This window comes from Garra rufa, chromosome 17, assembly GCF_049309525.1.
Source record: "Garra rufa chromosome 17, GarRuf1.0, whole genome shotgun sequence".
NCBI lineage: Eukaryota > Metazoa > Chordata > Actinopteri > Cypriniformes > Cyprinidae > Garra > Garra rufa.
In genome coordinates, this window is record NC_133377.1 from 6,189,025 (window position 1) to 6,212,204 (window position 23,180).

Consider the following 23,180-nt stretch of genomic DNA (forward strand, 5'->3'; position numbering starts at 1 on the left):
TGGATCGTCTTGGACTGTCGACATCGTCAAGAAGGACGTCAGCCCCACTCCAGACCCAGAGCCCAGCCAACCATCACCCAGACACGCGGAGTACGAGCCCGAATTCACCGTGGACGGAGAGCCTGAGCCCGGAGCGACAGCAATATGGAGTGCCGATGAGCTCAACACGTCCGACCAGGTGCGAGAGCTGGCCACTACACCTGCGATGGTGGAGTGCTGCATGGAGCAAGAGAGGGATATGGAGAGCCCTGCCCACTGCACCACTGCTCCAATCCTGATCAAACTCACCTACCTGCGATTCTCTAATGATCCTGAACACCTTGATTAGCATGCTAAGGTGTGTTTGATTAGGGTCGAAGCTAAACTCTGCAGAAAAATGTATCTCGTAGATCGTAGGCCATCCTACAGACTTCTGTTCCATCCCTGCTTCAACACACCTGCCTGTTATTATCAAGTAATTCTGAACAACTTGATTAGCTGGTTCAGGTGTGTTTGATTGAAGTTAGAGCTAAACTCTCCGAGACAGTAGCTCTCGAGGAGCAGGGTTGGAAACCCCTGCTTGGAACCAACTGCTTAGAAGGGATGCCCAGTCCTGTTCCTGCAGATCTACCTTCCTGCAAAATTTAGCTCCAACCCTGATTAAACACACCTGAACTAGCTACTTAAAAGAACAGGAGTTAGTTTACCCAAAAATTACAATTCTGTAATTAATTACTCACCCTCATGTCGTTCCAACCCTGTAAGACTTTTGTTTATCTTCAGAACACAAATTAAGATATTTTTGATGAAATCTGAGAGATTTCTGACCCTGTGTAGACAGCAACACAGCTACCATGTTCAAGGCCCAGAAAGGTAGTAAGGACATAGTTGAAATAGTACATGTGACATCAGTGGTTCAACTGCAAGTTTCCAAAGTGAATACTTTTTGTGCAGAAAGTATTCACAAGAAAGAAAACAAAAATAACAACTATTCAACGATTTCTTACAGTAGAACAACTTTTGTCACATGGACTATTTTATCAATGTCCTTACTATCTTCTGGGCCTTGAACGTGTCAATTGAGTTGCTGTCTATGCCGGGTCAGAAAACTCTCGGATTTCATCAAAAATATTTTTTTTTATCAGTTTCTGCTCTGAAGATGAATGAAGGTCTTACGGGTTTGGAATGACATGAGGGTGAGTAATTAATGACAGAACTTTCATTTAAGATCTTCAGAAGCAATTAATAACTACAGACAGGTGTGTTTGATTGGGGTCAGAACTACACTCTACAAGTAGATAGATGTCCAGGAACAGAATTTGGGCACCCCTGGCTTACAGACTTTTACGTGCCTTTCTAAAGACCATCATAGCCTATTTTTTCCTATTATGGTGGACCCACATAGTCAAGATATTCACCAGGAAATTCTTACTTGTTAACCCTTATGGTATTTCTGGTTAAGGTAGTTGAAGTTGAGATTGAAGATGTCTGGTAGGTCTGGTAGCACACCATTTATAATTCTGGTAGCCTCCATTTGTCTATTCATCGAGGGAGGATGGCTTTTGGGTTTATTTGAGCAACAAAAGTCCAGCAGAAAAGCCCAACCTCAACCTCTATTAGCTGAAATATTTATATTTGAGCAACATTTCCATTCAGTTCGAAGCTGAGCTGTCCATAATTCATACTGCATCCATTATTTTTTGGGTCAGTTGTGTCATCACATACAGTTGCCTACGGCAGCAGACCAAAATAAAGTAGCCCATAGATGTCCAGTCACCTGGAAAAAGGTCATGCAAGATGCTAGTGCACACTTTAAGGCTTTTATGCATGTGAAATCATTGCTAGCATTCTACCAGCATTATCAGCAGATGAGAACAGAGATGGCATGTTTGATTAATGCAGGGTTTTGTGACCTTGGATTCTTCTGTTTTATCCATGACAAGGGCTTTTGTGATACCTCTAAGTCTGCACCTGTCCCCTTGTGATGTATTTTATCTGTGACGCCTGAGATGGCATTTGGTTTGTGCGTTTGTGGGGGTGGTGAGCGACACAAAGAAAAGTCTTTGAATGATCCCACTCAATGAAAGATACTCAGCACAGGACTGACGCCACATTTGTCTGAAAATATCCCTCACAAACATGCTGTAACATGCTGTCATCCCACAGAGAAATCCATAGGCATATTAATCACATCCCTCTCTCTCCCTCCCTGCTACAAAACCTATTTTCGTCGTTTTATTCGGGGCCACTCAAAGAGGTGGCATTATTCACACCATCTCCGTCACTTGCTCCCTCCGCCTCCCCTTACGCTTACAAAGCTCCTCTGATCACCCCCGTAAAACGTGAGCGGATAGTACGGTCCAGCTACACTCTTGCTCATCCCTTTCGCTGCTCTCACTCTCTCCTTATAAGGGCAAAATGCATTGAGAAAGAGCGGGAGAAGGGGCTGTACCAGCTCTCAGCGGCAGGCAGGGGGATGGCGCTCTGTGGAGAGAGAGAACAAGCAGAGGCGGGGAGGGAATCGATGGTTCTGAAAGGACAGCGCCTTGATGTTCCCTATGAGAACATACAGTACACACTCACAGCTACATCTGAATACGTCAAATGGGAAGGACACTAATAGTGTTCCTGAATGATTAGCCATAACTATGAACTTTTCTCAGTTTCTGTGTTCATTTCAGTAGAAGGGTTTGCTAAGGCAAGCATCACTACAGCTATTTCTCATACCTTAGTGACATTAGGTTTAGTGATTGGACACTGAATGACAGATTCAAGCAATATCTAAAGACCTGGAGGTGAACCTGAAAGCCAACCAACCCTCAGAGCAACTAAGCAACCACAAACAATACCATAGCAAAACCTAGTATACTCTATACTCTGTTGGCCTAGCAGCTGTCCAGAACACCCGTAGCAACCGCCTAACAGTGTCCTACAAATGCCCTAGCAACCAGCCAGAACACCCTAAAACTGTCCTCACAGCCATGCAGAACACCTGAGCAACCACCTATTAAATACTTTCAACACTACAGCAATCACATAGAACAGTTAAAAAATGCCCCAACAACCACAACGAACACCCTACCAACCACCTAGCAACTCTCTAGCAACTACCTGTAACACCCAAAATCAATGCAATAGCAACCTCATAGAACACACTAAAAAATGCCCTAACAACCATAACAAACACCCTAGCAACTCTCTAGCAACTACCTGTAACACCCAAAATCAATGCAATAGCAACCACATAGAACACACTAAAAAATGCCGTAACAACCACAACGAACACCCTAGCAACTCTCTAGCAACTACCTGTAACACCCAAAATCAATGCAATAGCAACCACATAGAACACACTAAAAAATGCCGTAACAACCACAACGAACACCCTAGCAAATCTCTAGCAACTACCTGTAACACCCAAAATCAATGCAATAGCAACCTCATAGAACACACTAAAAAATGCCCTAACAACCATAACAAACACCCTAGCAACTCTCTAGCAACTACCTGTAACACCCAAAATCAATGCAATAGCAACCACATAGAACACACTAAAAAATGCCGTAACAACCACAACGAACACCCTAGCAACTCTCTAGCAACTACCTGTAACACCCAAAATCAATGCAATAGCAACCACATAGAACACACTAAAAAATGCCGTAACAACCACAACGAACACCCTAGCAACTCTCTAGCAACTACCTGTAACACCCAAAATCAATGCAATAGCAACCTCATAGAACACACTAAAAAATGCCCTAACAACCATAACAAACACCCTAGCAACTCTCTAGCAACTACCTGTAACACCCAAAATCAATGCAATAGCAACCACATAGAACACACTAAAAAATGCCGTAACAACCACAACGAACACCCTAGCAACTCTCTAGCAACTACCTGTAACACCCAAAATCAATGCAATAGCAACCACATAGAACACACTAAAAATGCCCTAACAACCACAACGCGCACCCTAGCAACCACCTAGCAACTCTCTAGCAGCTACCTGTAACACCCAAAATCAATGCAATAGCAACCACATAGAACACACTAAAAATTACCTAGCAACTTCCCAGAACACCCTAGTAACCAAATAGCAATGACCTGTAAATGTCCTAGCAACCAGCCAGAACACCTCAACAATTGCCTAGCGGTTCCCTAGCAACCACCTAGCAACGCACTATAAATACTTTAGCTACTACACTGAAAAAAATGATTATGGCCCCAATTAAATTAAGCATGATTCAATTTCGCTAGTTTAAATAATAAAAATTTAGTTTTTGATTTTAATTAATAAGTATTAATTGGTTTTAAGCGAATTACATGTGTTTTAAATCCAAGCCATGTGAATTAATTAAATTCAGTTAGAAAATATTAAGTAAACTTTCTGCGCATGCGCACAAATGCACATTCTCCCTGGCGCCAAAAGGAGTTTCCAGTCACGACTCAGTCAGGTTCACGGTGGGAACTTTTCATTCCGGACCCGGAGTTTTCATCATTCGGTCGATTTACACGGTGAGTAATATTTATGTGAGTAATAATGTAGTGTAGCACTGTTTATTACAGTAAATAGTTTGTTCGCTGTATAAATAATATCTGCAAAATGAGTCTTTGGGAGAAATTCCACAGCGACCAACGGACGGTCACATATAACTTACACAAATAACACAAATAATACTTTTTTATGTGACAGAATGTACTTTTAAGATATTTTTGTATGAAAATGTAGTTGTATAAGCCTAAAATACGCCGTTTATTTGAAAGGATAGCGTCTATTTAAATGCTTAAGCGCTTTCGGAGATGCTCAGGCCGGTAACGTTATTGGTGTTCCCGCCTAAGTTAACGTTACCACAGCCAGTCCTTCGGGAATCTGCCGGCTTCTAATGTGGTTAAACATGACATATAACGTTAAATCCTTTTGGACGGGTCATCTTTAATGTCCTTAACTTGTTTGTTCAAGAGCAGTTTGTTTTGGCTGAAGGTAAGGTAGTGCTTGCGTGATACCGAAAAAAATTATTAACTTCTGTGGCAACTATTGCATTTAAAGCAATGATGGGCAGATCGTATCCTTAACTGCGTGTTTGTACTGTAGAATTGTTTCCACAGACTCGAACTTTATTTGTGGTGTTACGTTAGATGTGTTTCGTTCATACTGGACACCATCACAACTCCAAATAACTATGCCTTGTAATAGAAAGTTCCGGGAAATCAAAAATATGGACGAAGGCATGAAGTTATGAGGGGAATTTCCAGTTAGTTCCTATCAGTAAATCTCACAATATAACATTGGATTTCTGAATGTTTTTAGTGTTCACAATTGTAATCATGTGAACATGCCCCTTTTTGCTAGCTTTAATGGTGCAGCATATAAACTGTTTTAAACTAGCAATAATAATTATTGTGTTTTTACTTTCATTTGAGGGACTCTCTGCATGTTCCTGTGACTAGGACACATACCATTTCCTTGATGCCAAAGGAAGTTTCCAGGTTCGCCACTTTCCTGAAGTTGTATTATTCCAGCAATATGCACAGTAAGTATTTTTAGTAATACTAAAATAATAAAGCATTTTAAAATAGTAAAGCATTTTACAATAAACAGTTGACTTTAATGAAATATATCATATAATGTAATATGTTATGTTCCACAGATCACTGCTGTTTTCCAGAAAGGAGGTCTTACTGGGAGGAAAATGGTCAAATATTTCGGCATTTTACAGGAGGTATGTATTCATTTATCAAGTGTCTTTTCCTTTCCCATATGTATTATTATTTAACACAGTGATGTCAAATACAGTGTCCAGACAAAAATGTCTCTGCTTGAATTTAAATTCTACTTAAATTTCAAATACTAAAAGGGTTATAGTTGCCCAAAAAATGAAAATGCTGTCGTTAATTACTCACCCTCATGTCTTTCCAAACCCAGAAGACCTTAGTTTATCTTCAGAACCAAAAAAAAATAATTTTTTTTTTTAATGAAATCTGAGAGGTTTCTGGACTTGCATAGGCAACAATATAACTGGCCCAAAAACGTACTAAGGACATAAGTGTAACCATTTATGTGACATCCGTATCTTTACAGAGCTAAAGAATAATTTTAATGTGCAAAGAAAACAAAAATTGCCTCCATTGTCAAGACTACAATGACATATGCGTGTGTTTTTCTTTGCTTATAAACATGGTTCAGCCCATGCATGTTCATGTCAGCAACACCAAACACTTGTGTCATGGTACTCTCATGAATGGCAGACGGTGGCGCGGAGGAGTCTGTATTTTTGTTTTCTTTGCGCACAAGTATTCTCATAGCTTCATGAAATTACTGTTGAACCACTGATGTCACATGGACTATTTTACCAATATCTTTAATGTGTTTCTTGGCCTAAGAACATTTCAGTTGAGTTGCGTTGCTGTCTATGCAGGGTTAGAAAGCTCACAGATCTCATTAAAAATATCTGAATTTGTGTTCCATTTGCAGATTAGGAACAACATGTGGGAGATATACAAATAGATTTGTCAGTTTTCTTTCTCATCTGCTTCCTTTCACTTTAACTTAAAAAAAACAGCTGTTTATGATGACATACTGATTTGTTTTTGTGCATATTGGCTGGTAAATATCAGTTGATACCCAACCCTACTAATAACAGTTTCTTTTTATTTAAATATAGGACAGTCAAAGAGATGACTCCTTGAAAGACCTACAACACATCACCATGGGCATACCTGTAAAATCCATTACAAATTGCAGTTTGTTGCATGACATATGAACAGTTTTAGCACTATTGTTTTATTCACTATTGAAAAAATACTATATACTGTTTAATCACTATATACTGTTGCCTGTTTCCACATATTTTTTATTAATTTTGCAATTCCAAGTCCGCACTCAACAATGTGGCCTCTTTCACCTGTGAATTTTTGTTAATTTTTATTTTGTGAATGTGCAACGTTAAGTAAGCACTTGTCTTCCAAACACTTGTTGTATATACAATTAAACTGTTACTGAATTTACATTTGATGACATTAAAAATAAATTCAAAACATTAAACTTGTTGTGTGTATTTGCAAAGCCATTTAAGAACCTCTCCTTAAGAAAAGGATTTTTTTTTAAGGTAAGTGATTAAAACAATTTTGAAATTTAGTCAACAAAATGTGATTATTTAAATGTAGCTAAAATAAATTGATTGCAACCACTTACCTTAAAAAAATTGAGTAAATTCAATGAATATTTTTTCTTCAGAAACAATTAAATAAATTAAGAGGAAGTAGCATATTTAAATTGGGCTGAAATTACTCATTTTTTTAATACTAAGTTAACTAAATAAAATTGTTTAAATCCAAATAAATGTGTTTGTTTAAATTTAGATCAAATCAATTGATTGCAACCACTTACCTTAAAAAAATTGAGTAAATTCAATGAATCATTTTTTTCAGTGTACTTAGCAACCAATTGGAACACCCTAAAAACTGCAATATTGTAGCAATCAGCCAGAACACTTTAAAATTCCCTAACAACCACCCAGAACACCCTAGCAACCACCTGTCAACTCCCTAGTAACTACCTGCATCATCCTTAAAAATCAATACAATAGCAACCACATAGAACATATTAAAAACGCCCTACCAACTTCCCAGAACAATCTAGTAACCAAAGAATATGCCATAACAACTCTAGCAACTTTCTGCAACACCCTTTCAATGCAATAGCAACCACATAGAACACACTAAAAATGCCCTAGCAACTTCTAGAATACCCTAGTAACCACCAGTCAGAACACCTCAACACCTGCCTAGCAATAACATCCTAGTAACCAGCCCTAACACCCTTAACAACTGTCTACCAATATCCTACAAATCACCTACAACACCATAAAAATGCCCTAGCAACTGCCCACATCATTCTTGCAACCTAACAACACCCTATAATACATTAGCTACTACCTAGCAACTAGCCAGAATACCAAATGCCCAACAATATCCTAGCAACCACCCAGAACACTCTGAAATACCCTAGTAATGATCTAGAACACACATTCACCTACCTAGCAACAACCTAGCAACCCTTTTTTTTTTTCAAATCTGTTCGGAACGTCTTGATTTCTGATCAAGATCAATTTCTATTTTTTGGTGATGTTCAGGTTGGTGGACATGCAGGTCTAAATGTGTACAGGTATGAATGGCCATTTTTTCCTAATATATCATCATAATTATACTGCTCCAAGGGCAAATGTTTGAAAAAGTCTTTGTCTTGGTGTGCGTCATATGCTTTTATAGGTGGTCGGATAAATGCCATGTGGCAGTACTGTAAATTTTTTTGTGACACTTCAGATTGGCCGTCTCAAATCAGACCTCACTGTACCGCTACGTCTTCCCATGCAACACTGCTGAGATCAGACACACATTAGTGAGGATAATGAGGGCTGCCCTCACTGTAACACCTGTGTGTGCTGTCAGAATCTGCTTTTAGATCACAAACGACACCTCCACATCACACATTCAGCCCCACAGAGAGCAAAAATATTGAACAGTTCAATATGGAAGTATGACACAGCATATTGTTACCCAATATGCTCTTTTATAATGCTTGAAGGGGTTGTTCATCCAAAAAGGAATATTCTGTCATTGTTTATTCACCCTCAGGTAATTTCAAAACTGTATGATTGTCTTTCTTTTGCCAAACACAAAAAGATTTATTTATAGAATAATATCCAAGATGAAAGTAAAGTAAAATTTTAGGGCACAAAACTATCATATGAATTCAGATGACTTGGAATATAGTGCAAATAGGGTTGTAAGGCCACTTTTTTGATGCTCTAATTGTTTTTGTCTTTTTATGAATGTGACAGTTATTACTCCCCATCCACTTTCATTGTTTGGAAAAAAGCAGTGTGATTATTCTTAATTTTTTTAATCGTAGACTCAAGTGTCTTATATCATTGGAATCACTGGCTCGAGACAAACAAAATGGCTATGAGTGGAAATCATACAATTTTATTTCTTTCATGAATTTTTTCCTGCCATTTTAAATTTTTTGCAAAAAAAGCTTTTGCAAACCAGTCCAAGGTTTTCACCCAATTAGAACCAAACCAGAAAAGTTCTTGTAGTCTTATTAGAAAACGTTGTCAAAACCAAGTTGAAGTTCCATTGTTGGTCGGAATAGGACGCAAAAACGTTCAAAGTGGGTGGGGCCACCTTTACTAAAACAGCTGTGACTCTTAAATGGAATGATGAATTTTTACCAAACTTGGAACACATATGAATCAACTCAATCTTTGTTTAAATTACAAAAAATGCAGAGTTTGACCAGTTGGTGGCAATATAACAGGAAAAAACCCCGTAAATGGCTGTAACTATGCACACATTAGTCTGATTGACCTGAAATATGGCATGCAGTGTTATTGTCCAAGGTGCCACCAATATCTATGAGGGCATTGGTTTATCTTGTAAAATATGTCTGCCATCAGCCAATTAAATTTGAGCACATATTAGATGAGGTTAACGAAGGCCAATCAGAACGAAACTTGATGGGCCTGTTTGATTCATGGCCCTAGAGGTCTGTGAGAAAATTTGAAAGAAATTGACCACTAGGTGGCACTAACTTGTTTTACGCCTTGTATATCACGCAATGTTTCACACATACACATAATATTCATATCATATGTTAGATCATTCTGATCAACTTTGCCTCTAGAACCACCACTGTCAATCAAATGGTGCATTAAATATTTAACGTTATGTAAAAAAAGCAACTTTTTGAAACTCGCCTTAGACGGTTTGTCTGGTTTTCAGCAAAATTGATGCAGGCCATCTTCAGATGGTCCTAACAAAAAGTTATCAAAAGCTTTTCGATAGACTCAACCATAATCGAATAGTGTACAAATGAATTTTGACGAAGCACTCTCCAAAGTGGACATGAGGCTGTATCTCATCAACACTTTATTGTATTCAGACCATACTTGGTGTTTGTTATGACAGCCATCTCCTAAAGTTACCTGCACAGTTTCACCACAGTGCCACCTAGTGGTCAGGAGATATAATCAAATCCAAAATGGATCCAAGGCTGTTTCTCTGCAATTCTTTGGCATATTAGCTCCAATCTACAGGCAAGCCCGAAATTATTCATACCCGTGGCAAATTCTGACTTAAAGTTACTCTTGTTCAACCAGAAATTTTTTATTTTTTTTTGACCGGAAATGACACAAGCTTCTCCCCTTGTCCACCGGCTGAAAAACACACCCTAAAACATTAGGTTCCCACCACCATGTTTGACAGTGGGGATGGTGTTCTTACGGTTGAAGGCTTCTCCTTTTTTCATCTGACCATAAAAAACCAGAAGTCTTCTTCTTTGTCCAGATGAGCATTAGCAAAGGCCAAGCGGGCTTTTGTGTGCTTTATCTGGAGAAGTGGTGTCCTCCTTGGTCTGTGTCCATGGAACCCAGCGGTGTGCAGTGTCCGTTGGACTGTCTGCCTTGAGATGTTACCACCAGCAGAGCCCAGATTCATCAGGATGGCCTTGGTGGTGATCCTTGGATTCTTTTTTACCTCTCTCACTATCCTCCTGGCCAGCACAGGTGTCACTTTTGGCTTCCGACCACGTCTTCTGAGATTTTTTACATTGCAGAATGTCTTGTATTTTTTAATAATACTTTGCACTGTAGCCACTGGAACTTCAAAACATTTAGATGTGGTCTTATAGCCCTTTCCTGACTTGTGAGCAGCCACAATGTGCAGCCGCAGGCCCTTATGCCTCGTTTCCACTGAGTGGTACGGTACAGTACGGTACAGTACGGTACGGGTCGGGTCGGAAAACCATGAATTGGCTAGCGTTTCCACTGCCGACAGTACCCTTACTTGATAGGCGTGGTGTATGCCGGAAAGTAGTGATAACGTCACTTGATAGACGTGGTGTATGACGGAAAGTAGCTTGACGTCATTCTCGCGCAAAGAAGAAAGCTAAGACCGCAAACATCAATGGAGGACATTCGCGAGTTATGTTTCGCGGTGGCATTGTTTTGCAAGGTGTTGTGTGTGTTTTAAAAATGGCGCCTCTTGTGTTGCGTTGTCGTTCTGTAGCACGCGCAAGTGACGATTCTCTGTCAACCAATCAACGCTCTGCAGTGAGTCTAGCTCCACCCTTTAGTACCGTTCCACTGTGCTAGGTACCACAACGGAAGGGTACCCAAAAAGTGGTACGGTACAGTTCGGCATTTTGGTACCATTCACAACTTTTGATAGTGGAAACGCAAATTTAGTGAGCTCCTTTGTCTTAGACATGACTGTCCACAAACCAACAGCAGAGAGCTTCTGTTTTTCACCTGTTGAGTTGATTAAAACAGCTGTTCCCAATAAATCAGTTTAATTAGGATACTTTAGAACAGCTTGGACTATTTGGAATAGTATAGAACTTTGAATTTTTTTCCACAATGATGCCTCTTGTACATCGTCTTATTATCTTTTGGGAGAAGCTTGTGTCATTTCCGAATTTCAGGCTTGACTGTATATCTGTGTTATCGTCACCCCTAGTTAACCACACCACACCAATTTGGGAGCAACAGCACCTATTGGTCAAAAGTGATAAATCATTAAATGTTTCTAGTCATTGTATTTATTATTTTCAGCCTTTTTGGGTAAAATCATCTTAAAATTTCTATAATTGCTCAGCGGTCTTAAATCACTTGAATATATATTTTTTGCACAGTGTTAAAAAGTTTGTGTGAGCCATCCCTTTAACTATTTAGAAATTAAAATAGAAATATTAGAACATACTTCTTAGTAATAGCTATAATAAATAATTAATAATAATAATAAATACATTGATATATATTTTTCCTCTACAGATTTTTCCTCTACAGAATGATGTCACACATAATGGAGATTAGTTGTATGGATAGATATTAAGTTATAATTATGAAATGATAATTTTATTAACTATTATTATTTAATATAATTATTAAACAATACCAATATACTAAGCATAAGTACAACATAGTATTTTTTCATTAGTTTTTTTTAATAACAAGCCATTTAATGATTTAAATAATATTTTTGTAAATTATGAGCACATGTATATTTGTATTGATCAATTTAAACACAAAATTTGAGCGTCATATTAACCCCCCTTTTACACAAGTAGGACATGTTCCTATTAACCCATTAGATTTTAATGAGAGAATGAGTCAAGTTTAAGGTTAGGGATAGGATTATGGCTTTTGATTGATGTGTAAATCCACTTCAGCTAATAAAACGTCCACTGATAGGACTGTGCAAATCATATTTAGTCTGGGTTTCATACTCTGAATGATTTTATGATTTGAATGATATGGTCAGCCAAAGAATACCCTTTTGTTGCCTATTCTTTCCCACAATTTAATTCTTGTAAGCACTATTGTGACTGACCTGTAAATAGTGTATTTAATGATTCTAGTAGTAGATTCTGCTGTCTGCAGTTTGGAGGTATTGAGTTTCTTTGCTGTATTGACTGTACTGGAGCTGGCCTGTGAGAATGCAGCTGGGATTAATGTTACTGCACCAATATCATCTCCTCTCTGCCCACAGCATCTCATACTGCTGCTGCTGAGGCTTTGTGTGAGAGTCTGTCTATAGTTAAGAGCAAGAGTTTGTCTTTTGTGTCCTAATATGAAGATTAAGTGTTGCATAGTGTATTTGCGTGTTTATCTCATGCTAACACATTCTTAATCCTCTCTGTCCACAACTAAAAATTGAGTTCAGTAATTGTTTACGCTAAGAAGGTTATGATAACTGACATGCAGGAGTTAGGGGTGGTGGTACACACACACACACACACACACACACACACACACACACACACACACACACACACACACAAATAAAGCTGTGGGATTTATTTTGAAACAATTTTCACTGTAATGGCTGGTAAATTTCACAAATGTTTACAGAGAAACAGCAAGTAACAGATTGAATTAATTGTAAAATTTGGAACTGCAAAGACTTGAATAGTGTTTTCTTGTAAAACATATTGTACATTTAAATTTGGGCTGCGTTATGTAGGAGACACAGCAGAAAATGGACAAATTAAGTGCACCATTTCAGCCTATGCATATGTCTGAGACAGTATTAACCCAGTTGGAGAAGATTTTCACACATTTGTTACAGTATGGATGAGAGAAGAATATAAAGAACTTGGGTGAGGCCAGAGTGAATTGACGCTGTGGGTGTGACAGTGTTTGCGGGTTTTTACTTGCTTGCCAAGTGTTTGTTTGTGGGTAGTTGTAAAATGGAGACCTTGGAAGTTTGTTTGTGCAAGTTGGTTTCTGAGTAATCCTGAACCGAGCTGAGTGAGAATGTGTTGGGTGGTTTTATTGTGGTGAGGTAAAGGAACGAAAGCTCTGGGGGATCTCAGCTATAATGATGCACTGCAGATGCAAATCTGTTTAGTCACAGGTTCTACGGAGGGGGCACGCCAAAGGAGATCTGGGAGTTAAGCCTCAACTCACTCTATTAATGTGTATTATCTCTTGGTACGGCTCATGAACGTATGTGTGTGAGAGTGGGGTGCGACTGTGGAGACCTGGGAGTTCTTTATCTTGACAAAACATCTGCTCTACTAATCTCTATTAACCTGTGGGCTCTCCAATTTACCCACATCTTTCTGGGCTTGCTTCGAGCCTCCAGTAGGAGTCCTAAATTTCAGTGAGAACCTCTAGGGAGACCAATCTCAGGGAAGAAATATCAGGGGATAGAAGAATGGAGCATTTGGAGATAAGCCTTGTGTTACCTTCAGGAACTGCCTGGAAGAGTCATAGTCATACTCTCATGAAGTAAGTGTGGATTACAGTCAGTACTTGAGAAGTGTGAGGTGAGTGTCATGGGGGTACTGAGTTAGCGATGCTTGTTTGGGCAAACAACATTATTATTGCAGTATTTCTCATAGCTAAAGGAATAGCTCACCCAAAAAATGAAACATTCCTGTTTATTTACTATTTACTCACCCTTAGGCCATTTAAGAAGTAGGTGACTTTTTTCTTCAGTAAAACAGTAAAGAACAATTTCAGCTGGAACTGTGACCCTTGGTGATTCATAAAATGCAAGTCAGTGACTGCCTGTTTTTGAGAATTAAAAAAGCATATCAGGAAACACAAAATAAATACCTGTGGCTCCAATATACTGAAGTCTTATGAAGCAAAACGATAGGTCTGTGCAAAAAACTAAACATTATTTACATTAACAGCCACTCTGACCTGAGTCATAGGCCACGTACACACTGTAATGTTTAAGGAGTGATAACTATATTCAAATATGGGCATGAATCCCCTAAATGATTACCTATTATTTAAGGACATTGTAAACCCTTAAATGCATGACTGTTTCGCCAATCACTATTACATATTCGGGTCTTTAGCGAACCAGACATATATATATCAAACATGTATGGATCTCTTAACTACTGCAACAGCAAAAAAACTCTCTTGATATTTTAAGAACCATTACAGAAGAATAAAATAGAGTATATTTTGTTACATTTTGAAACTTAGAAGGGTTCAATTTGAGCAGATGATATTACCATTGCACTTCCACAGTACATTCAGCATGTGGCTCATATTCGTGATCTCAACCATATTCGCAAAACTATTGCTTTCAATGACTTCAAAATCATTATTTTGATCGCTGGCAGCTTATTTACCATATCCACCATCAAATGACAGTGACATTTATAATTTATTGCATACAGTAATTGCTCTGCAGTAAAGCCATTTAAATTTTGCTGATGATATTTATTTGTTTCATGCCTGTGATAGTTATGAATGAAGCATCACGTCAATATTTTCTATCAAACAGTGCAAGGACTAAAGGTGAATTGCATGTATTTAGTCAGATATTTACATATTTTTGTAAATATACACTATTACACACCTCGGGTCTCTAGCGACCCATTCTTTTATATTTTATAATTTTTTTTGTATTATTGTTCATAATGAATAGATTAAGGAACACTAAAAAAGCTGATGCCAAACTTAAAAAAAATAAGGAGGGAGAGGGTAGTAAATGACCCAAGGTATACATTTAAGGGTTAAAATAGTCCATGTGACATCAGTGGTTCAACCTTAAGTTTATGAAGCATGTCACACAAACACACTTCGAAGACTAACACTTGAAGAAATTGTTGAATAAAGTCGTTATTTTTGTTTTCTTTGCAAAAAAAGAAAAAGTATTCTTGTAGCGTCATAAAATTACAGTTGAACCATCAATGTCACATTGACTATTTTATTAGTGTTCTTACTACGTTTCTTGCTCTTGAACGTTTCAGTTGCGTTGCTGTCTATGCAGGGTCAGAAAGCTCTTGGATTTCATCAAAAATATCTTAGTTTGTTTTCTGAAGATAAACAAAGGTCTTACTGGTTTGGAACGACATGAGGATGAGTAATTAACGACAGAATTTTCATTTTTGGGTGAACTATGCATTTAAATACGGCAACTAATTGTTCAGTTTGCGTCCAAACACACTGCATAGAATTTTCATAAATGCAGTTGTCACTGTTTTTTAGGAATTAATTCTTGTAGAATGTGGTTGTCACTTTATAAATTATTGAAATCTGTGTATAGAGAAGAGTATTAAGCAGTAAAAGGTGAACTGACAACCAAATATTATCATTGCGGATCATACTAATTTAAAATAGGTCAGTAACCAATCATCCACAACACCATTACAACCTAGAGCACAGTAAGTTGCCCTAGCAACTAGGGCAGGGCCATATCATACCTTTCAAGGTAATACCGGTGTAATGTTATGGTACGATATGAAATTGACATATCGCGATAGAACTTGGACTTAACGCGCGTGCGCAGTGCTGGTGTTTTCATGCGGTCGAACGTGGAGCGAGAAGCATGGCGGCGACCGAGGAGGTGGCATGCACAAGCGGAGCATTGACTAACACATGTGAACCAGAATTTGTTTGCAAAAAAGGTGCAACATCCGTGGTGTGGAACTGGTTTGGTTTTCGCCCGTCAGATACACGGCACCCCCCGCCCCCCTTGAACGTCAAGTTCATTTTAATTTCGATATAGCGCCAGATCAAAATAGAAGTCATTTAAGGTTATCTTTCCTACAGAACAGGTCTATACATTGTTCTTTTATTAAACAAACTAAATTAAATTTCTGTCTCTACATGGTCGCGCGTTTACAATGTCTCCTCCACGAAAACACAGACTGGATCGCGGACTCCATTCATAAAAATGGACTTTACTATAGCACGGCATGCCACGGAATTCGTAGATTTTTGGATTTAGTCTGTCACTTAATTCAAATCGCGATATGGACTAGTGTCTGTGAAAACTGAAATGCAAAAAGACCGTTTCAATATGAATCCTGCATGTTCCGTTTGCCATGTATGAATGGCGGAGACGCGTTTTTTTTAATACGCGCATACTGAAGCACGCGTGACGCTCCCGCTAATTTTTGGCATTTGCTCTCACATGAACAGATAAACTCAATCTCCAAAGCTGCTGTGAGTGTCACCTTTACCGTTTCATTTGAGAAAACTAGCATCAGATCCAGTCCGTATCCAGATCAGATGGTCACTGCAGTCCCCCGGATCCAGTCCAAACCTAGAGCAGATGGTGGATCAACACCTACAGCCGAATGTCAGTGGATACCGTGTCAACTAGATGAGCCCCAGAGACAGATCATCAAGAAAGAACTCCTACCCTAAACGGCCACCGGCACAAGGCCATGGGAACCAGATGAGTCCTCCCCAATTTGACTTTGTTGCAATATGGAACTCTTGCATTATTATTGACATTTTATTTTATTATTTTAATACTGTAAGGTTGCTTTGACACAACTTGTATTGTAAAAAGCGCTGTATAAATAATCTTGACTTGACTTGACTTGACATATCATACTGTACACACAGAAACTTCACGGCAGCCTGTCAAAATAAAAGTACGGTTTAACATGTAACAGAACAATATTAGTCTTGTATTACTTTTGTATAGTATAATGTAGGTGTTTATATATTCCTATTTAAATAATCGACATAAAACAATATATATGATAAAAAATAAATGTTACAACAAGATTAACCACTTAATTGTTAAAAAAAAAATTAAAAGGGTTTATTTTTCATTTGATTAAAAATAAATAAATGTTTATGCTTTCATTTGATTATCATAAAAACTAAAACACACAAGAATTTCTAAAAAAAAAAAAAAAAAAAAAGGCAAAAGATTGTAGAGCCCTATTGTTCAAAATGTTAGAGAGTTTTGGACTTATTTTTTCACTGAAATAAATGTTTTCATTATTACACAAAGTAGGCTAAAGTACTGGCAAAAAAAGTAATGTTGGCTAGCGACCCGTACACCACTAACCTGTTTCACCATTTGAAGCAAAAGCACTTACTGGAGTACAACAAAGCTGTAAAAGCACGTTCTTTTCTTTTATTTGCACCAATAAAGTCGTGCAGTTTTAAAGTATTTTGTCTAGCGTCAATTATATCGTCAGTTATATCGTTATCGCAAATTTTACTATTTATATCGTAATAAAAAATTTTGACCATATCGCCCTGCCCTACTAGCAACACCTTCTAACCAATCAAAGCACATAGTCATCACGACCATTATTTATACAGTGCTTTTTACAATGCAGATTGTGGCAAAGCAGATTTACAGTAAACAGGGAAACAGTGTCAAAATAGTGTTCCATTCTCCTCTGGCCATATGAAACCAGAAGTTTTAATATTAGGCTGCAACAAAGTCAGATTGTGCAGAGGACTCATCTTGTTCCTGTGTCCCGATGGCCGTCTTGGTGACGAAGTCTTCTCTAGGTGCTGATCCACCATCTGGACTGGATAAGGACTGGAAGCTGGTGACTGCAGTGACCATCTGATCTGGATACAGACTAGATCTGGTGGCTACGGTGACCTCTGAATAAGAAGGAATAAGAATAATATTAGTGTAGATGCCATTTTTTAACAATGTAACATGTACATTGGGTGTTTTGATAGGTGTTCTCGAGTCCAGTTGACCTAATCAATGCAGCGTAACAATTCTGTTAGTGTGCTATGTGTCAGCCAAAAATATGGGTTTTTAATCTAATTAACAAGATTTGAAAAATGTTTAGGATGTTTAATAGGGAGCCAGTGCAGTGTTGGGCTAATATGGTCATACTTCTTGGTTCTAGTAAGAATTCAAGCTGCTGCATTTTGGACCAGCTGGAGTTTGTTTATTAAGCGTGTGGCGCAACTACCCAGTAAACATTACAATAATCTAACCTTGAGGTCATGAACGCATTAATTACAGTTTCTGCATTTGCCTCTGAGAGCATAGGTTGTAATTTAGATATATTGTTGCGATGGAAAAATGCAGTTTTACAAATGCCAGAAATGTGGCTTTCGAAGGAAAGATTGCTGTCAAATAGCACACCTAGGTTCCTAACTGATAGCAACACCCTAGCAGCCACTTAGCAATGCACAGGCGACTTCAGAGAATGTAAAATTGCAGTTCATATATATAGTTGAGCGAATACCAGCTACTTAAATAATACTGCATCTTTTTGATTAAAGAGAGATCTTCTACCAACAGCAAGTATTTCAGTCACTTGCAATCTGCAATCATTCAAGATGTTTATTTTAGGACATATCTGTCATGGGAGAAACGTGACGGAAAGGCATGATGTTCACAGTCAGAGCTGGCACGGTTTCATTCCCACGCGTGAAAGAGGGGGAGATAGACATTTGTACAGTGACTCATAGTGAGCTTTCATACATCATATCAGCTATAGCGGCCATGGGGTTGAACACCCACCCACTGAACTGTTTCAAATGCAGAAAGCCTGAGTAAACCTCTGATCATCACTGTTATAAAAATATGAACCTTGACACAACGTAAATGAGAGGCGGGGAGATGAAGTTAAAGGGAGGAAAATGAAGACAGACAAATAATAAGTGGCTCTTTCGTTTTTCTGAATTGTGAGTCGTTGCTCTATGTATACGACATCTTGTGTGTATACTCTCCTTCTTTCTCTAGAGAGAGAAAAATGCAGTCTAACAATGGAAATGTGCCGCCTACACATTTACACTAGGAAGCAAACTGTGTGTGTGCGTATTCAGTTTCGTGTGGATGCGCTTCATTGGTCACATCTGCAGAGCCCTGCTTGAAGATGGAAGATGAGTTTGATGAGTTCATTTTATGTTGCTTTTCGTACACATGATGTGTAGTGCACATCTGTATGAGTGAGTATGTGCATGAAGGTAATTTGTGTGTGTGCCCATGTGTGTGAATGTATGTTAGTTAACTGGCTGGAAAAGGCCCATGGTGAGTTTAGGAAAAGCAGCTGCTCCCATATAGAAACAAATTCAGTTTTGTGCTCCACTTCATCACTGCAGTGATTAGAGTTGGGCCTGACCTGAACACTACAGTTAACTGGAGCACTGGGTCAACAACAATGTGCTCATCTGTTGAAACATTTTGGCTTCTCCTTGCTCCATCTGGCAACACAAAATAAACACCCGTGCCTCCTGACAATATATTGAGGTCTTATGAAGCAAAATTTTCATGATTTTTCTCTGAAACTCTCCACCTCCCCAGCTCCACCTGTATAGTTCTGCTACGGGTTATTATATGTGCTACTTGTGCAGCAGCAGTATGTTTTAAATACTCACATCACTGTATCAGTGCATGTACTGGCAGTAGCATGTTCCTGTATTTGCTTGCAGGGGCAATAAACTACAACAACAGCAATAACCAACAGCAGCAGCAATTCAGCAGCATAGCAGATCTATTCCGCCAAGACCAAATACATTAACATTGTCATATCCATTACCATGCTAAAATCTTCAGAAAGTTCTCATGATAGAAATTATAGGTAGGGTTCATTTTCTCCTCCAACTTCAAAATCATTCGACGTCATTGTTTTACCTTTTTTGTAGTCAAGTCAAGATTATTTATACAGCACTTTTTACAATACAAGTTGTGTCAAAGCAACCTTACAGTATTAAAATAATAAAGTAAAATGTCAATAATAATGCAAGAGTTCCATATTGCAACAAAGTCAAATTGGGGAGGACTCATCTGGTTCCCATGGCCATTCGGCTGTAGGTGTTGATCCACCATCTGCTCTTGGTTTGGACTAGATCCGGGGGACTGCAGTGACCATCTGATCTGGATACGGACTGGATCTGGTGGCTATGGTGACCTGGGAATAAGAAACAAACAGACTAATATTAATGTAGATGCAAGAGTTCCAAGTTGCCACAAAATCAGATTGGAGAGGACTCATCTTGTTTTCGCTGTCTTGCGTCGATGGCCGTCTAGGTGATGAGGTCTTCACTGATGATCTGTCTCTGGGGCTCATCTAGTTGATGTGGTCTCTGCTGACATTCAGGGCTGTAGAGGATATCTCTGGGTGCTGATGGGTACAGACTGGATCCGGGAGACTGCAGTGACCGTCTGATCTGGATACAGGTGGCTACGGTGACCTCGGAATAAGAAGGAAAGATACTAATATTAGCGTAGATGCCATTCTTCTTCTGATGCAACGAGTACATCAGGTGTTATAAGAAGTGTTAGATTGCTATCGAATAGCACACCTAGGTTCCTGACTGATGACGACGAATTGACAGAGCAGTCATTGAGTATTAGACTGTGTTTTAGGCTATTACATGCGGAGGTTTTAGGTCCAATAATTAACACCTCTGTTTTTTCAAAATTTAGCAGTAAAAAATTTCTTGCCATCCAATTTTTTATTTCAACTATGCATTCTGTTAGTTTTTCAAATTTGTATGTTTCGCCGGGCCGTGAAGAAATATAGAGCTGCGTATCATCAGCATAACAGTGAAAGCTAACACCATGTTTCCTGATGATATCTCCCAAGGGTAACATATAAAGTGTAAAAAGTAATGGCCCTAGTACTGAGCCTTGAGGTACTCCATACTGCACTTGTGATTGATATGATACCTCGTCATTCACTGCTACGAATTGATGCCGGTCAGATAAGTACGATTCGAACCAAGCCAGTGCACTACCACTAATGCCAACGTAATTTTCAAGTCTATTTAAAAGAATATTGTGGTCAATAGTATCAAACGCAGCACTAAGATCCGGTAGTACTAATAGAGAGATGCATCCACGATCGGATGACAGGAGAAGGTCATTTGTAACTCTAATAAGAGCAGTCTCAGTACTATGATACGGTCTAAAACCTGACTGGAAATCCTCACAGATACCATTTTTATCTATGAAAGAACACAATTGTGAGGACACTACCTTTTCATCTATAGCCGCTTTTCCACTATCGGGCTGAACCGTTCTCAATGCGTAACCGATCTATTCCGTGCCGATCCGGGCCAGTCAGCACGAATACGGTTTGATTTTCCACTGTGGTGCAGATAACGGAACTCTTTGGAATGTAAATACAAATGCGTCAGTCGTTGCCTTGGTAACGCAAGAGTAGGCAGCCCCGCTTCTACTGTTATTGTCCTTTTGGACGCGATATGTATGTTTTTATTGTTTCCCGGCACTGTTTTGAACTTTTCTTAATGCCCTTCTCTGCAAGATACTGCGCTATAATTAAAAAAAAAAACTTTTTCGTTTCTCTTTGCAGACTCCAGCTGTAGTTGAATTTTTCTTTCTGCCCAAATATCAATATAAGAGCAAATGTTTCATCCACAGACCAAAGTGTCTCAGCCATTTGTATTTATATTTACCGTATCTGTTTACTGCGCACCCGCTTAGCCATAGAGAAACTGGTAGCCAGGCAACAGAGTGGCGAGTCATGCACACGCATTTTACCAGCCCGGTTCAGCACGGTTGTCTAACCGTGCCGAGAATTCCGGGCCGAGAACGGTTTGTAATCGTGCCGTGCCGTACCAGGCTCAGGTGGAAACACAACTGGAACCGTACCCAACCGTTCTAAGAACGGTTCGGCACGATAGTGGAAAAGCGGCTTATCTTTGACAGAAAAGGGAGATTTGAAATTGGTCTGTAATTGTTTAATTCATTGGGATCAAGTTGAGGTTTTTTAATTAGAGGCTTAATAACAGCCAGTTTGAACGTTTTGGGGACATGTCCTAGCGATAGTGACGAATTAATAATATTCAGAAGAGGATCTATGACTTCTGGAAGCACCTCTTTTAGTAGCTTAGATGGAATAGGGTCTAACATACATGTTGTCGGTTTAGATGATTTAATAAGTTTGTACAACTCTTCCTCTCCTATAGTTGAAAATGCATGGAATTGTTCCTCAGGAGATTTGTAGCATATCTGATGTGATACTGTAGCGGATGGCTGCATAGTTACAATTTTATCTCTAATAGTATCTATCTTGGTAGTAAAATAGTTCATGAAGTCATTACTGCTGTGCTTTTGGGAAAATTCAGCGCCTGTTGGTGCTTTATTCTTCGTTAATTTAGCCACTGTATTGAATAAATACCAAGGGTTATGTTTGTTTTCTTCTAAGAAAGATGAAAAATAATCTGATTTAGCAGTTTTTAATGCTTTTCTATAGGATATGTTACATTCACGCCAGGCTGTACGGAAAACCTCTAGTTTTGTTTTCTTCCAGCTGCGTTCCATTTTTCGTCGTTCTCTCTTCAGTGCACGAGTGTGTTCAGTATACCACAGCGTCGGACTGTTTTCCTTAATTTTTCTTAACCGCAGAGGAGCAACTGTATCTAAAGTGCTAGAAAAAAGAGAGTCAATAGTTTCTGTTGCATCATCAATTTTGCCTGAGCTATTGGATATGCTGAGGAATTCAGATAAATCAGGAAGGTTACTTACAAAGCAGTCTCTTGTGGTAGAAGTAGTGGTTCTACTACCATACTTATAGCGAGGAGTTAGTTTTACAGTTTTAATTATCTGGAGTATACACGAGACTAGATAATGATCTGAGATATCATCACTTTGATGCAGAATTCAACGCCATTAACATCAATTCTGTGTAACAATATTAAATCTAAAGTATGATTTCGGCAATGAGTAGGTCCTGACACGTGTTGTCTAACCCCAATTGAGTTCAGAATGTCTATAAATGCTGATCCCAATGCATCTTTTTCATTATCAACATGGATGTTAAAATCACCCACTATTAAGACTTTATCTGCGGCCAACACTAATTCGGATAGAAAATCAGCAAATTCTTTAGTAAAGTCTGTATGGTGCCCTGGTGGCCTGTATACAGTAGCCAGTAAAAACGTCACAGGAGATTTATCATTAATACTTGATTCTTT

The 23,180-nt window shown here is 38.7% G+C and overlaps 1 long non-coding RNA gene across 1 annotated transcript; it reads left to right on the forward strand.

The window, feature by feature from the left end:
* The first annotated feature begins 4,198 nt into the window (after window positions 1-4,198).
* LOC141290336 (uncharacterized) lies at window positions 4,199-6,697 on the forward strand. Its single transcript, XR_012340102.1, has 4 exons — window positions 4,199-4,500; window positions 5,407-5,516; window positions 5,634-5,705; window positions 6,648-6,697. It is a non-coding gene; the product is annotated as an uncharacterized lncRNA (long non-coding RNA).
* Window positions 6,698-23,180: the final 16,483 nt, after the last annotated feature.